We start from the raw sequence: 13592 nt of genomic DNA, 5'->3' as shown, positions 1-13592 counted from the left end.
CAACAGGAGAGAGACACGGGGCATGAACGGGGGTGGGGGGAAAAACAGAGACAGACACGGGGCATGAGCGGGGGGTGGGAGGAACAGGAAAAAGACACGGGCATGGGCAGGGGGTCGTGAGAACAGGAGACAAACACGGGGCATGAGCGGGGGTGGGGGGCAACTAGAGAGACACGGGGCATGAGCGTGTGGGGGGAACAGGAGACAGACACGGGGCATGAGCGGGGGGGCAACAGGAGACAGGCACGGGGCATGAGCGGGCGGTGGGGGGTACAGGAGACAGACATGGGGCATGAGCGGGGGGTGTGGGGCAACAGGAGAGAGACAAGGGGCATGAGCGGGGGGTGGGGGGAACAGGAGACAGACACGGGGCATGAGCGGGGGGTGGGGGGAACAGCAGAGACAGAAACGGGGCATGAGCGGGGGTTGGGAGGAACAGGAAAAAGACACGGGGCATGAGCAGGGGGTGGGGAGAACAGGAGACAAACACGGGGCATGAGCAGGGGAGTGGGGGGCAACAAGAGAGAGACACGGGGCATGAGCATGTGGGGGGAACAGGAGACAGACATGGGGCATGAGCGGGTGGGGGGAACAGGAGACAGACACGGGGCATGAGCGGGGGGTGGGGGGAACAGGACACAGGGCATGAGCGGGGTGTGGAGAGAACAGGACACAGACACGGGGCATGAGCAGGGTGTGGGGGGAGGGAGAGAGATACACGGGGCATGAGCAGGGGGTGGGGGGAGGGAGAGAGACACATGGGGCATGAGCGGGGGGTGGGCGGGAGGGAGAGAGACTCACGGGGCATGAGCGGGGGGTGGGCGGGAGGGAGAGAGACGCACGGGGCATGAGCGGGGTGGGCGGGAGGGGGAGACACAAGGGGCATGAGCGGGGGTGGGCGGGAGGGTGATACACAAGGGGCATGAGCGGGGGTGGGTGGGAGGGTGATACACAAGGGGCATGAGCGGGGGTGGGCAGGAGGGTGATAGACACGGGGCAAGAGCGGGGGTGGGCGGGAGGGTGAAAGAGACATGGGGCAAGAGCGTGGGTGGGCGGGAGGGGGAAAGAGACACGGGGCAAGAGCGGGGGTGGGCGGAAGGGGGAAAGAGACAGGGGGCAAGAGCGGGGTGGGCGGGAGGGGGAAAGAGACATGGGGCAAGAGCGGGGGTGGGTGGGAGGGGGAAAGAGACACGGGGCAAGAGCAGGAATGGGCGGGAGGGGGCAAGAGCGGGGGTGGGCGAGAGGGGGAAAGAGCGGGGGTGGGCAGGAGGGGGAAAGAGACACGGGGCAAGAGCGGGGGGTGGGCAAGAGCGGGGGTGGGCGGGAGGGGGAAAGAGACACGGGGCAAGAGCGGGGGTGGGCGGGAGGGGGAAAGAGACATGGGGCAAGAGCGGGGGTGGGCGGGAGGGGGAAAGAGACACGGGGCAAGAGCGGGGGGTGGGAGGAACAGGAAAAGACACGGGCATGAGCGGGCGGTGGGGGTACAGGAGACAGACATGGGGCATGAGCGGGGGTTGGGGGCAACAGGAGAGAGACACGGGGCATGAGCGAGGGGTGGGGGGAACAGGAGAGAGACACGGGGCATGAGGAGGGGGTGGGGGGAACAACAGAGACAGACACGGGGCATGAGCGGGGGGTGGGAGGAACAGGAAAAAGACACGAGGCATGATCAGGGGATGGGGAGAGCAGGAGACAAACACGGGGCATGAGCGGGTGGGGGGAACAGGAGACAGACACGGGGCATGAGCGGGGGGTGGGTGGAACAGGACACAGACACAGGGCATGAGTGGGGTGTGGAGAGAACAGGACACAGACACGGGGCATGAGTGGGGTGTGGTGGGAGGGAGAGAGATACACGGGGCATGAGCGGGGGGGGGCGGGAGGGGGAGACACAAGGGGCATGAGCGGGGGTGGGCGGGAGGGTGATACACAAGGGGCATGAGCGGGGTGGGCGGGAGGGTGATACACAAGGGGCATGAGCGGGGGTGGGCGGGAGGGTGATAGACACGGGGCAAGAGCGGGGGTGGGCGGGAGGGTGAAAGACAAGGGGCAAGAGCATGGGTGGGCGGGAGGGGGAAAGAGACACGGGGCAAGAGCGGGGGTGGGCGGGACGGGGAAAGAGACATGGGGCAAGAGCGGGGGTGGGCGGGAGGGGGAAAGAGACACGGGGCAAGAGCGGGGGTGGGCGGGAGGGGGAAAGAGACATGGGGCAAGAGCGGGGGTGGGCCGGAGGGGGAAAGAGCGGGGGTGGGCGGGAGGGGGAAAGAGACACGGGGCAAGAGCGGGGGTGGGCGGGAGGGGGAAAGAGACAAGGGGCAAGAGCGGGGGTGGGCGGGAGGGGGAAAGAGACACAGGGCAAGAGCGGGGGTGGGCAGGAGGGGGAAAGAGACACGGGGCAAGAGCGGGGGTGGGCGGGAGGGGGAAAGAGACACGGCTCAATAGCGGGGGTGGGCAGGAGGGGGAAAGAGACACGGGGACAGAGCGGGGGTGGTTGGGAGGGGGCAAGAGCGGGGGTGGGCAGGAGGGGGAAAGAGACACGGGGCAAGAGTGGGGGTGGGCGGGAGGGGTAAAGAGACACGGGGCAAGAGCGGGGGTGGGCGGGAGGGGGAAAGAGACACGGGGCAAGAGCGGGGGTGGGCGGGAGGGGGAAGAGACACAGGGCAAGAGCGGGGGTGGGGGGGAAGGAGACAGACACACGGGGCAAGAGCGGGGTGGGGGGAGGGAGACAGACACACGGGGCAAGAGCGGGGGTGGGGGGTAGGGAGACAGACACACGAGGCATGAGCGGGGGCTGGGGGAAGGGGAGAGACACGTGGGGCATGAGCGGGGGGTGGGAGGGAGGGGGAGAGACACACGGGGCATGAGCAGGGGGTGGGCGGGAGGGGGAGAGACACACGGGGCATGAGCGGGGGTGGGCGGGAGGGGGAGAGACAAACGGGGCATGGGTGGGGGGAGGGAAAGAGACACATGGGGAATGAGTGGGGGGTGTGGGGAAGGAGAGAGAGACACATGGGGCATGAGCGGGGGGTGGGCGGGAGGGGGAGAGACACACGGGGCATGAGCGGGGGTGGGGGGGAGGGAGAGAGACACACGGGACATGAGTGGGGGGTGGGCGGCGGGTGGGGAGAGACACACGGACACGAGCGGGGGTGCGCAGGAGGGGGAGAGACATACGGGGCATGAGCGGGGGGTGGGCGGCGGGGGGGAGACACACAGACATGAGCGGGTGTGGGGAGAGACACACGGACATGAGCGGGGGGTGGGCGGCAGGTGGTGAGAGACATACGGACATGAGCGGGGGGTGGGCGGCGGGTGGGGAGAGACACACGGACATGAGCAGGCGGCGGGTGGGGAGAAACACACAGACATGAGCAGCGGGTGGTAGAGACACACGGGGGTGGGAGAGACACACAGGGCAAGAGCGGGGGGTGGCCGGTTGGGAGAGATGAGCGCGGCACGAGCGGGGCATGAGCGGGGGGTGGGCGGAAGGGAGAAAGACACACGGACATGAGTGGCGGGTGGGCGGGAGGGAGAAAGACACACGGACATGAGCCGGCGGTGGGCGGGAGGGTGAACGACACACAGACATGAGCCGGCGGTGGGAGGAACAGGAGACAGACACGGGCATGAGCGGGGGTGGGGGACTTACTGTGCAGGCGGGATACAAAGCCTCTCATGCGAGGAACAAAGATGGCGGGTGTCTCTGAAGCCAGACGCACTGCACGCTTTCACGCATCCAATGAGAGAGCACGTCAGAGCGAACAGGGAAGTGTGTCCGCGAAGCGAACACAGATATCACTAATTTTTTTCACTTACATTTTTGTCATTTTTTTAAAAACTACTGGACGGATTTACACCAAAAGAAGCAAAGCACGCTTTCGGGACCAAGCCGCCGCTCCTGCCGCTAATTTGGTGTAAATCCGTTTAGCGGTTTGGGCTGTAGGCGTGAGCAAAGTTTTTTCCCATTATGTCTATGGGAAAAAAAATAAGTTTTGGGACCCTCCCTATAACTTTGCCCTCCCTGGACGAATCCTCACCAAACTTTGCAAAAAAATTCAGAGTGACCCAAATACTTTTTTTGCAAAGTTTGGTGAGGATCCGTCCAGGGAGAGCGAAGTTATAAGCCACCCAAAAAGTGCTCTTCCTATGGAAACAGCAACTTAACCATAACTACATAGCCACTACCGTGGCCATGTCATATCTATATATATATATATATTTCTGATGCTTGTGGAATCTGCTTAGATCACATGCTGTGCATAGGCCGACATCTAGTGGAAGCTGCGGAGTATTACAGTTTGTTTTTCGAAAATCGAAAAAGGGCGTCGACACAGGGCGTGCCAGTAATACTATCCCTAGTGTGACGTCCACTGTACCCATGATCCCTCACGCGTCTAGGATCCCCAGATTGTTTTTTTCCGCCATTCTGGTCGGAAGCACTTCATCGGAGTTCCCTGGCTTTGCCATATTTGCACTTAAAACTAAATCTAATTTGCCCCGTTTTGTCACCCTTACGTCGATCAGCATCTCGACGCCGAACCGGGGAGGAGATCAACGTCGAAACCCGACGGATTGGGCCTTGAGGCTTCCGCCTCGGCTCGGGCCTGGGCCGCTGGCCTCGGCCCTACAAGTAGGGAGAGTGGGGGGTGGTACACTTCCACACTCGGTTATAGACACCTTCTTACCTACACACACTTGCCCGCTGCCCACAGGCGCGTATGGAGGGTACGCCCTTTCAGTTTTGCCCCAAGTGTAATAAGAAATACCCTTGGGTAGATAAGCACGCTACGTGCAACCTTTGCCTGCCCAGAGACCACCCCGAGGCGGGTTGCAGGGCCTGTAGCAGGTTTAAGACCAAAACTCTTAAGGACCGCTCCACCAAGCGTTGGGCCCACCACGCCAAGCTAGCAGCTATGGAGGCGGAGGGTACCTTCAGCGACGGCAGCGACGCCGGACTTTCGGACGGCGAGGGCAACAAGGCGTCGAAAGACAGCCTAACGCACGTCCCCGGCCTCGGAAGGTCGTCCGTCCCGGCGACTATGGGGAAGTCCCCCGGCGACAAGAGCGTTACACATACACACGCTAAACACAAAAAAGCCACCCGAGATTCGACGTCGTCGAAACCTCGGAAAGAGGCACAGAAGGAGCGGTCCGAAAGGACGTCCTCTGGGCGGTCCCGGTCGAGGTCGCCGCACGACGTCAGGCAAGCCTCCACACTTGCACATAGTGCCTCGCCCATTAACATCACGGAAGATCACTCGTCCGGAGACGAACACGACTTCCATCCCCAGCCTGCACCCCAGGGAAAGGGCACATCACTTGGGAGTAAGGAGGGCCCAGTTTCGAAGCCTAGTTCGAAACACAGGGATTCCACCTCCGATCCTCGACGCCAAGCGTCGAAAAATAAGGGAAATGGTAAACACACTTCCACCCACGGGGAAGGGGGTAAGCAACAAAGGAAACAAACCTTACAATTCTCCACAACAATAGAACTGACTTCCCCGTCCAAGTCTTCTCAGGGACAGTCCATAGAGAGTTCCAGCAAGGTCACCCCAAGCTCAAAACTCTAGCTTTAAACCCTCAGGAATCTTCTCCCTCAGGTTCAAGGGACCCTATCCCTTCAAATAAAAGGCCCCGGGTCGAGACACCTTTAGAGGCTTCAGACCCCTTCGAGGTCCAACCCTATTCTTGCCTTTTCCCTACAGGCCAAGGAGACTCTTCCCTTATAGAGGGCCAGGATTTTGAGACACCAGAAGATCTCGCAGTGTCAGATTATTACGGGGAGGACGAAGACGAGGATGAGCCAGAAAATAGCCCAGATATTTTCAGAATGGACTCACCAGTCGAAAGGGAAGCCCCAGTGTCTGATTCCCCAATAGATAATCAGCCCCTACTGAATGAACTGCTCTCTCGGGCAGCTAACCACTTCCACATAGACACACAAGGTGTCCAAGAAGAGAGGGACTTCGCGGAAGAACTAATAGGGGAAAGGAAGACAGTAGCCCAGACCATTCCCATCCTGAAATCTATTCAACGCAGAATAGCACCATCCCTTGTCAACCCAAACCTGACAAGACCTGTAAACCCTAGAGTAGAGAAGCTGTTTAAAGCAGCCCAGTCGGACCCTCTATATATTAGAGGCCAACTTAAGCCAGACTCTCTAGTCGTAACTAACACCCGCAAGAGAGCTGGAACCCCATTATCTTCCTCGGAGGCTCCCCCCGACAAGGAAAGTAAAAAACTCTATGGTTTTGGTAGAAAAGTAGCTTCCACGGCAGCCTACCAAACCAGAATCGCGAATTCCACCACACTGTTGGCCAGCTACAACTGCCATCAGTGGGAAGAAGTGGCAGCACTAATAGATTCCGCTCCCGAACCCCTTAAGAGCCAGCTATCTCGCATTTGTGCAGAGGGAAGAAACGTCTCGGGCTGCATTTTAAAAGCAACTTTAGACGCCGCAGACAATGCGGGGAGAATTATTGCAGAGGGGACTGTCATCAAAAGACATGCTTGGTTGAGGCAGTCGGGATTCAGAGCAGAAACACAAGCTGCACTCTTAGACAAACCAGTGGAAAGTGATCTCCTGTTTGGAAAGGCAGTCGAGGACGCACTAAAAAACGCTAAGGAGGAATTCGACACCCTCAAATCCCTTGGCCAGTTAACTACAAAACCACCTAACCAAAGAGGGAACGGCAATTTTCGTCGCCCCCGCGGCCAAAATTCCAATAGAGGAAATAACTATTCCCACACCCAGGGTACACAGTGGAACACCAACTCACAACAGTCTACCCAAGGGTATGGTAGGGCTAGTAGAAGAGGACGTGGTAGAGGCAGAGGCAGCCCCAGTAAAGGAGGCGGCACGCCTCCACCAAAGCAGTGACGCTCATTTCAGGGTCCCTTCCCATGCAACCCCAGTAGGGGGACGTATATCCAGCTTCACCCAGGCATGGGAAGGGATAACATCCGACAGATGGGTGCTGTCGACGGTATCCAAGGGGTACTGTATAGAACTACTGCAACGTCCCCGAAACCACCCTCCAAGACAAAAAGTCCACTCTTTAGAACATCAAAAGATCCTCCTCGAGGAAATCTACAATCTGCTCCTAAAGGACGCGATAGAACTCGTCCCAGGACACCAGGTAAACAAGGGTATCTATTCAACTTACTTCCTTGTGCCAAAGAAAGATTTAACAATGCGCCCAGTATTGGACTTACGGCCTGCCAACAAGTATGTCAAGCCCCAAAAATTCCGTATGACCACGCTACAAGAGGTAATCCCACTCCTAAAAAAGGGGGATTACATGGCAACCTTGGATATGAAAGATGCCTATTTTCATATTTCCATGCTCCCGGCGCACAGAAAATACTTGCGCTTCAAGGTGGACAGTCGCCACTACCAATTCAAGGTACTGCCCTTCGGGATAGCTTCAGCACCAAGGGTATTCACCAAGGTACTGGCGGTGGCAGCTGCACACCTACGCAGGGAGGCAATCCCAGTGTACCCTTATCTGGACGACTGGCTCATAACGGGGGAAACCCCAGGAATCTGCAGATCAAACATTCAGAGGACTATCGACCTCCTCCACGAATTAGGCTTCTCTATCAACGAGAAAAAGTCAAGTCTGGTGCCAAGCACCTCAAAACAGTTTCTAGGAGCTATCCTAGATACTCAGAAAGAATTGACCTTCCCTTCGGAAGAAAGAATTCGGAATATACTTCTGCAAATTCCGCATTATCAGTCAGGTCAACAGATAACAGTACGCAAAGCTATGCGGTTACTGGGCATGATGGCGTCATGCATTTACCTGGTCCCCCACGCGCGTCTGCGCAAGCGTCCCATGCAGGAATGGTTGGCGAAACAGTGGTCTCAGGCAAGTGGTCAGTGGGACGATCTAGTGGTCGTTTCGCCAACACTCGTACAGAGCCTACACTGGTGGACAAGAGAGAATCTCGCAAAGGGGAAACCCTTTTACGAACCCGAAGTACAGGCAGTGGTGACTACAGATGCATGCCTGACTGGGTGGGGAGCTCACCTTCTCCACCACACAGCTCAGGGTCTCTGGTCTCACTCAGTAGCCAAGAACCACATAAATCTGCTAGAGCTTCTGGCAGTATTCCGAGCGCTGCAGGAGTTCGAGCCCCATCTACTGAACTTGTCGGTGCAGATCAGGACGGACAGCACGACAGCCATGTTCTATCTGAACAAGCAAGGAGGGACTCGTTCGCCAAATCTGTCCAAGCTTGCCCAGAAAATATGGATATGGGCACTCAGACGGAACATCTTCCTGTCATCGCAACATGTTCCAGGGGAGCTCAATTCCCTAGCGGATGCTCTAAGCAGAGACTCCCTCCCAAAAGAACACGAATGGGTCCTTCACAGAGACGTAGTAGAAGATCTCTTCTCTCAGTGGGGTTTCCCCACTATAGACCTATTCGCCACAAGCGAAAACAAACAATGCCCAGTATTTGCATCCAGGTTCCCCCAAACGGACTCCCAGGGGAATGCCCTGTGGATGAACTGGTCAGGGATGTTTGCATACGCTTTTCCACCAACTCCTCTCATCAGGAAGGTGGTGTACAAGATGAACAAGGAATCGATGACGCTCATCCTAGTTGCTCCCATGTGGGCGAGACAACCATGGTTTCCACACCTACGCAGGATGGCGGTGTGCGAGCCCATCAGACTCCCAGCCTGGTACAACCTTCTGTCCCAGCAACAAGGTCAAACAGTGCATCAGGAACCCAACTCTATGAACCTAGCAGCATGGCTCCTGAAGTCATAGAGTTTGGACATCTCAAATTACCACAGAGGTGTATGGACATTCTAAAAGAGTCCAGGAAACCAAATACAAGACACTGTTACTTTGACAAGTGGAAAAGATTCGTTATCTGGTGCCAGAATAAACAAATCAACCCGGTTGATTGCACTCCTTCCAACGTTGTAACATACATGCTCCACCTGCTGGATGCAGGGTTGGTTTTTAACTCTCTGAAAGTACACCTGGCAGCCCTCTCGGCTTACACCACATCCCATAACAGGGTCTCGTGGTGGAAAGTACCAGTGGTTAAAGCCTTCATGGAAGGAGTAAAGAGACTTCACCCTCCTATTTCGAACCCACCGCCAGGATGGGACCTCAACGTGGTGCTAGCTAAGCTCATGGGCCCCCCCTTCGAACCCATGCATAAAAGTAGTCTCAAACACCTGACTTATAAAACGGCCTTCTTAGTAGCCATTACCTCCATAAGAAGGGTCAGTGAAATTTAGGCTCTGTCAGTGCAAGATCCTTTCTTTACTATCCACAAGGACAAACTGGTTTTACGCACACACCCTAGGTTCTCACCAAAATTCATATCCAAGTTCCATGTAAACCAGTCCATCGAGCTTCCGGCTTTCTTCCAAAACCCACAAAGCTCGGCTGAGGTGAAACTACACACCCTAGATGTGCGTAGGGCGGTCTTATACTATGTAAATAAAACCAGACCGCTAAGGAAAACAGATCAACTGTTTGTCTCCGTAGCTACAGGCAGAGAGGGGGATCGCGTCTCTAAGGGCGCTATCTCTAAGTGGATTATCAACTGTATACAGCTGTGTTACTCTCTTTCTGAAAAGACTCTGGGCCTCATTCCGAGTATGGCGGTAAGGGATAGCGGCCACCGCTAACGAGAGCGGTGGCGGTAATCCCTTACCGCCATACTCCGAGTTCCCTTAGCGCCATGGTGCTTTTAACACCTGCTTTTAGCAGGCGTTAAATACCATGGCGCTAAGGGACCTTGATGTTAATTACGCCACCGTAATTTACGGTGGCGTAATTGACGCCTTCCCCACTCCCATTATGCCCTATGGGGCAAGAATGGGAATGGGGAAGGGTAAATGGGGATTGGGGAATTACCGCCCCGCCAACCTTGGAATGGGGCGGTAATTCCGCCAACCACCAAGGCGCTGCCGGTCCGGGTACGGCGTCAACCAAGGCGTTAATAGCGCCATTGGTTAGCGCCGTACTCGGAATGAGGCCCTCTGCCTTTTACGCCAAGGGCCCACTCTACTAGAGGCATTGGGGCCACTCTGGCTTTCATTGCAAATGTTCCCCTCGACACCATTTGCAAAGCAGCTACTTGGAGCTCTATTCACACTTTTACTCAGCATTACTGCATTGACACTCATTCCAAGACAGATACACAAGTGGGACAAGCGGTTCTAAGACACCTGTTTGCTCATGACCCTTCTCACATCCCACCTCCTTCTTCTGGTACTGCTCGCTAATCTATGCACAGCATGTGATCTAAGCAGATTCCACAAGCCTCAGAAGGGATACATTACTCACCGTAATCGTATTTCTGATGCTTGTATCTGCTTAGATTCACATGCGACCCACCCTTCCTCCCCTCCGAGAGAAGGCGCATGGTTGCTTGTAGTCTTACCTTTCTGTCTATCTGCTTGGACTTCTGTACTCACGCTACTCCTCATGCTACCTCATGTCAGGAAAAACACAATCTGGGGATCCTAGACGCGTGAGGGATCATGGGTACAGTGGACGTCACACTAGGGATAGTATTACTGGCACGCCCTGTGTCGACGCCCTTTTTCGATTTTCGAAAAACAAACTGTAATACTCCGCAGCTTCCACTAGATGTCGGCCTATGCACAGCATGTGAATCTAAGCAGATACAAGCATCAGAAATACGATTACGGTGAGTAATGTATCCCATATATATATATATATATATATATATATATATATATATATATATATATATATATATATATATATATAAACATACATACACACATCACTTACGTGAGGTCTTCTTCAGGGAGTCAGGGGCACCGTTCAGGGGCACCGTGCATGACCAGGCAGCCCACTCGACGCATGCAGGCACTGCACGTGTCGCAACGCCAATGTGGTTTCCACAGAAACTGTCCACGCATCCACATGCAACTCACATGTAATTTTTTTAAATCATCATGGCTGGCATTTTAAAAGAAGCAGTTGGGTTTAGGGCATACCCAGGTAGAGGGATGATGCAATACAGCGACAAGGACTTGGATGGGGCAGGGTGCAGATAGGGACCGAGGTTGGGCAGTTGCAGTGAATGAGCTCAGACACTAATGAGAAATGGGGCAGGGTGGGGCAGTAAAGACAGCGAGCACAGATTCACAAAGCCTTCTCCCCTCAGCCCCCGTCTATAGAACTGCCATGCGCCATCTTTATATGTAGTGAAAGGTTGCCACCCATTACATACAACAAACCTGCAACCTTTTTTTTGCTGATCCTTGCTGTGTGCATTCTGCCAATGGTGCTCTTATCATATTTTCACACACATGTATTACATTGCATATATTTTACACGGCATGGCAAACTTCTCAGAAGGCAGTCACTCTCCCCACGTGTCAGTATTCTCTGTTGTTATGTCACACCAATGTGGAAGAAAACACATTTGAAATTCAATGGCCGATATAGTTTAGATGCACCGATTATTCTGTGTATCTTACTAAGGATTGGCTAGCACTGGCACCAAATGCTTATCTACTCCTGTACATTTCTTCAAAAGTAATTTAACACAAAACACAAAAGAAAGAGCATACACATCATTTATACACAAACATATGCGAACGCGACATGACAGAACATTCAGCAGATAGTAAACGGTCCTAGGTTAACATGGGCAACATTGCCATCTTGTGGGAGTATGAAACACTTGCAGTTAGAGGAAGCCACGTCGCAAGCAATTATAGACTTCAGAGTTGTACGTTCCCATTGCGATAATGAATGTTTTCCTTGGGCTAAAAAAAAAGGCGGTGCCATTTCTAGCACAGGCCAAGAATCGTAAGTAGCTAGGAACATTTAGCATGTTAAATTTGTCGTACCTGACAGGAAAGAGAACACAATCTATTTCAACATATTTCAAAAGTTGTAGTAAATATAACGAATCAATATTAAAAACCCCATGATTAAAATGCATAAATTAAACTTTATAGGCCCTGTCTGAGAGATGTACAGGCTGTTAGTGGACGTGGCGTACGAGTTAAATATCCAGGCACAACGGGTTTGCTTAACAAGTTTTATGGGCCTTTAACACCCAACAGCCCAAAAATGAGAACTTTAAAACTAGTATAGCCAGCGTTGCTCCTGATAACATATGGTCTATAATATATGTATGTAAATGTTGTTAATTTAAAAAAAAATCCTCCAGGGCGTTTTTAGGGGATTGTCTGCAGGTCCACTCAGCCCTGATGGTGGCCTTGGAGTGAGTGCAGCATATAGAGCAATAAGGCAGCTATGGCAAGCACATGCCAGCTATACTGGCTTGTGTATCACACAGATTGTCCAATCATCATGTTCTCTGAACATTTCAAGGGCTATAGTTAGCTTTATTCAATCATACTAATGTCAAGCGTCCAGTATAGTCATGTTTTGAAGACATGCCTTGAGTGTACACGGACGAAAAGCGGAAGCTGCATCTGGATGTTGCCAAACTGCCATCTGCAAGACATGAAATGCCATATGCAGTTGGTCAGGGTCGGACGGGCCATAAAATGGTCTCAGGCACCAATAAAAAAAAATGGCCCACAGTTGCAAATGGCAATTCATACCTTTTGTGACACTGTTTGAATAGTTACCAAGGGGGAGATTTTTTTGGTTTAAATGCGATTCTAATTGTGCATTTTAAAAAATGTTTATTCAGCAACACTGGTCAAAACTACTAGTGAAAGAGTGAATTAACTCATCATACTGGCCAGAATTGCCCAAAAAAGTGGCCCACTTTGACCCAATAAACGGTCCCACACAAGCATTTTGTGTTTTTGGTTCGGCCATGGGCCTAATGCCCGAGAGGCCAGTCCGAGCCTGCATTTGATGAGGCACTACATTTACATAAATGGGGTATCATGTTCTGTGGGGAGTTCACCAGCCGCGTGGCAAAGCAGTGCTATAGTTGAAGATAGATAACAGCAAAGGAGGCAGCACACCATAACTCGGATTTAAGCTAGCAGCAATTCTAGGTCTGTTATACAGGTGGGGCCAGTGAAACCCCTCCAAGCATGAAAAGAGAAGTATGCCAGCCAGTCAGTCTGAAAGCAGCACCGCCACACAACATGTTCAATGGTGTGCCACAAGGCTGTGAATATGTGAAACGGCAGAAAGGCGGGATGCGGACAGCCAAAGAACATTGCGCATGACACGTGATGCAGAATGCCAGGTCAGTGGGATCATGGCAGACATGTCCTCCTGCCAAAGTATTATAATATAATGAGCCTTGTTACAGGCGTAGGTTAAGACCACACCACGCTTGTGAAGGCACCTGCACCCAGTGATGTAGACCAAAGGCACATTTCATGGAATTATATGGGTGTGGGTGAGTTTGCCCACTTTTAACGCATTTCAGACCTTGATGCAGAGATTCCTCTGGGTTCAGACGCCGTGAGTGTATTGCAGCAGCGGAATAGGGTATTTGTTATCGCCATTGAGCAACTGTGATCTTGCATGCAACAACTGGTGCAATGAGTATAATGCGAAATTGTGACTAAGTAGGTCATTTGCGATTAGGATTATTTTTATTGTATTTGTTGAGCATGGACCTAGCTTGGGGAAGCA

At 53.6% G+C, this 13592-nt stretch overlaps 1 protein-coding gene across 1 annotated transcript in view; it reads left to right on the top strand.

Moving 5' to 3' along the window:
• CCSER1 (coiled-coil serine rich protein 1) overlaps positions 1-13592 on the top strand; it is a 2886772-nt gene that overhangs the window by 413374 nt on the left and 2459806 nt on the right. The gene's annotated exons all lie outside the window — the stretch shown is intronic.

The sequence above is a fragment of the Ambystoma mexicanum genome, chromosome 6q (genome assembly GCF_040938575.1).
Source record: "Ambystoma mexicanum isolate Mex_15411 chromosome 6q, UKY_AmexF1_1, whole genome shotgun sequence".
Taxonomy (NCBI): Eukaryota; Metazoa; Chordata; class Amphibia; order Caudata; family Ambystomatidae; genus Ambystoma; species Ambystoma mexicanum.
Note: the sequence above shows the minus strand (reverse complement) of the source record. Positions and strands in the feature narration are given on the sequence as shown.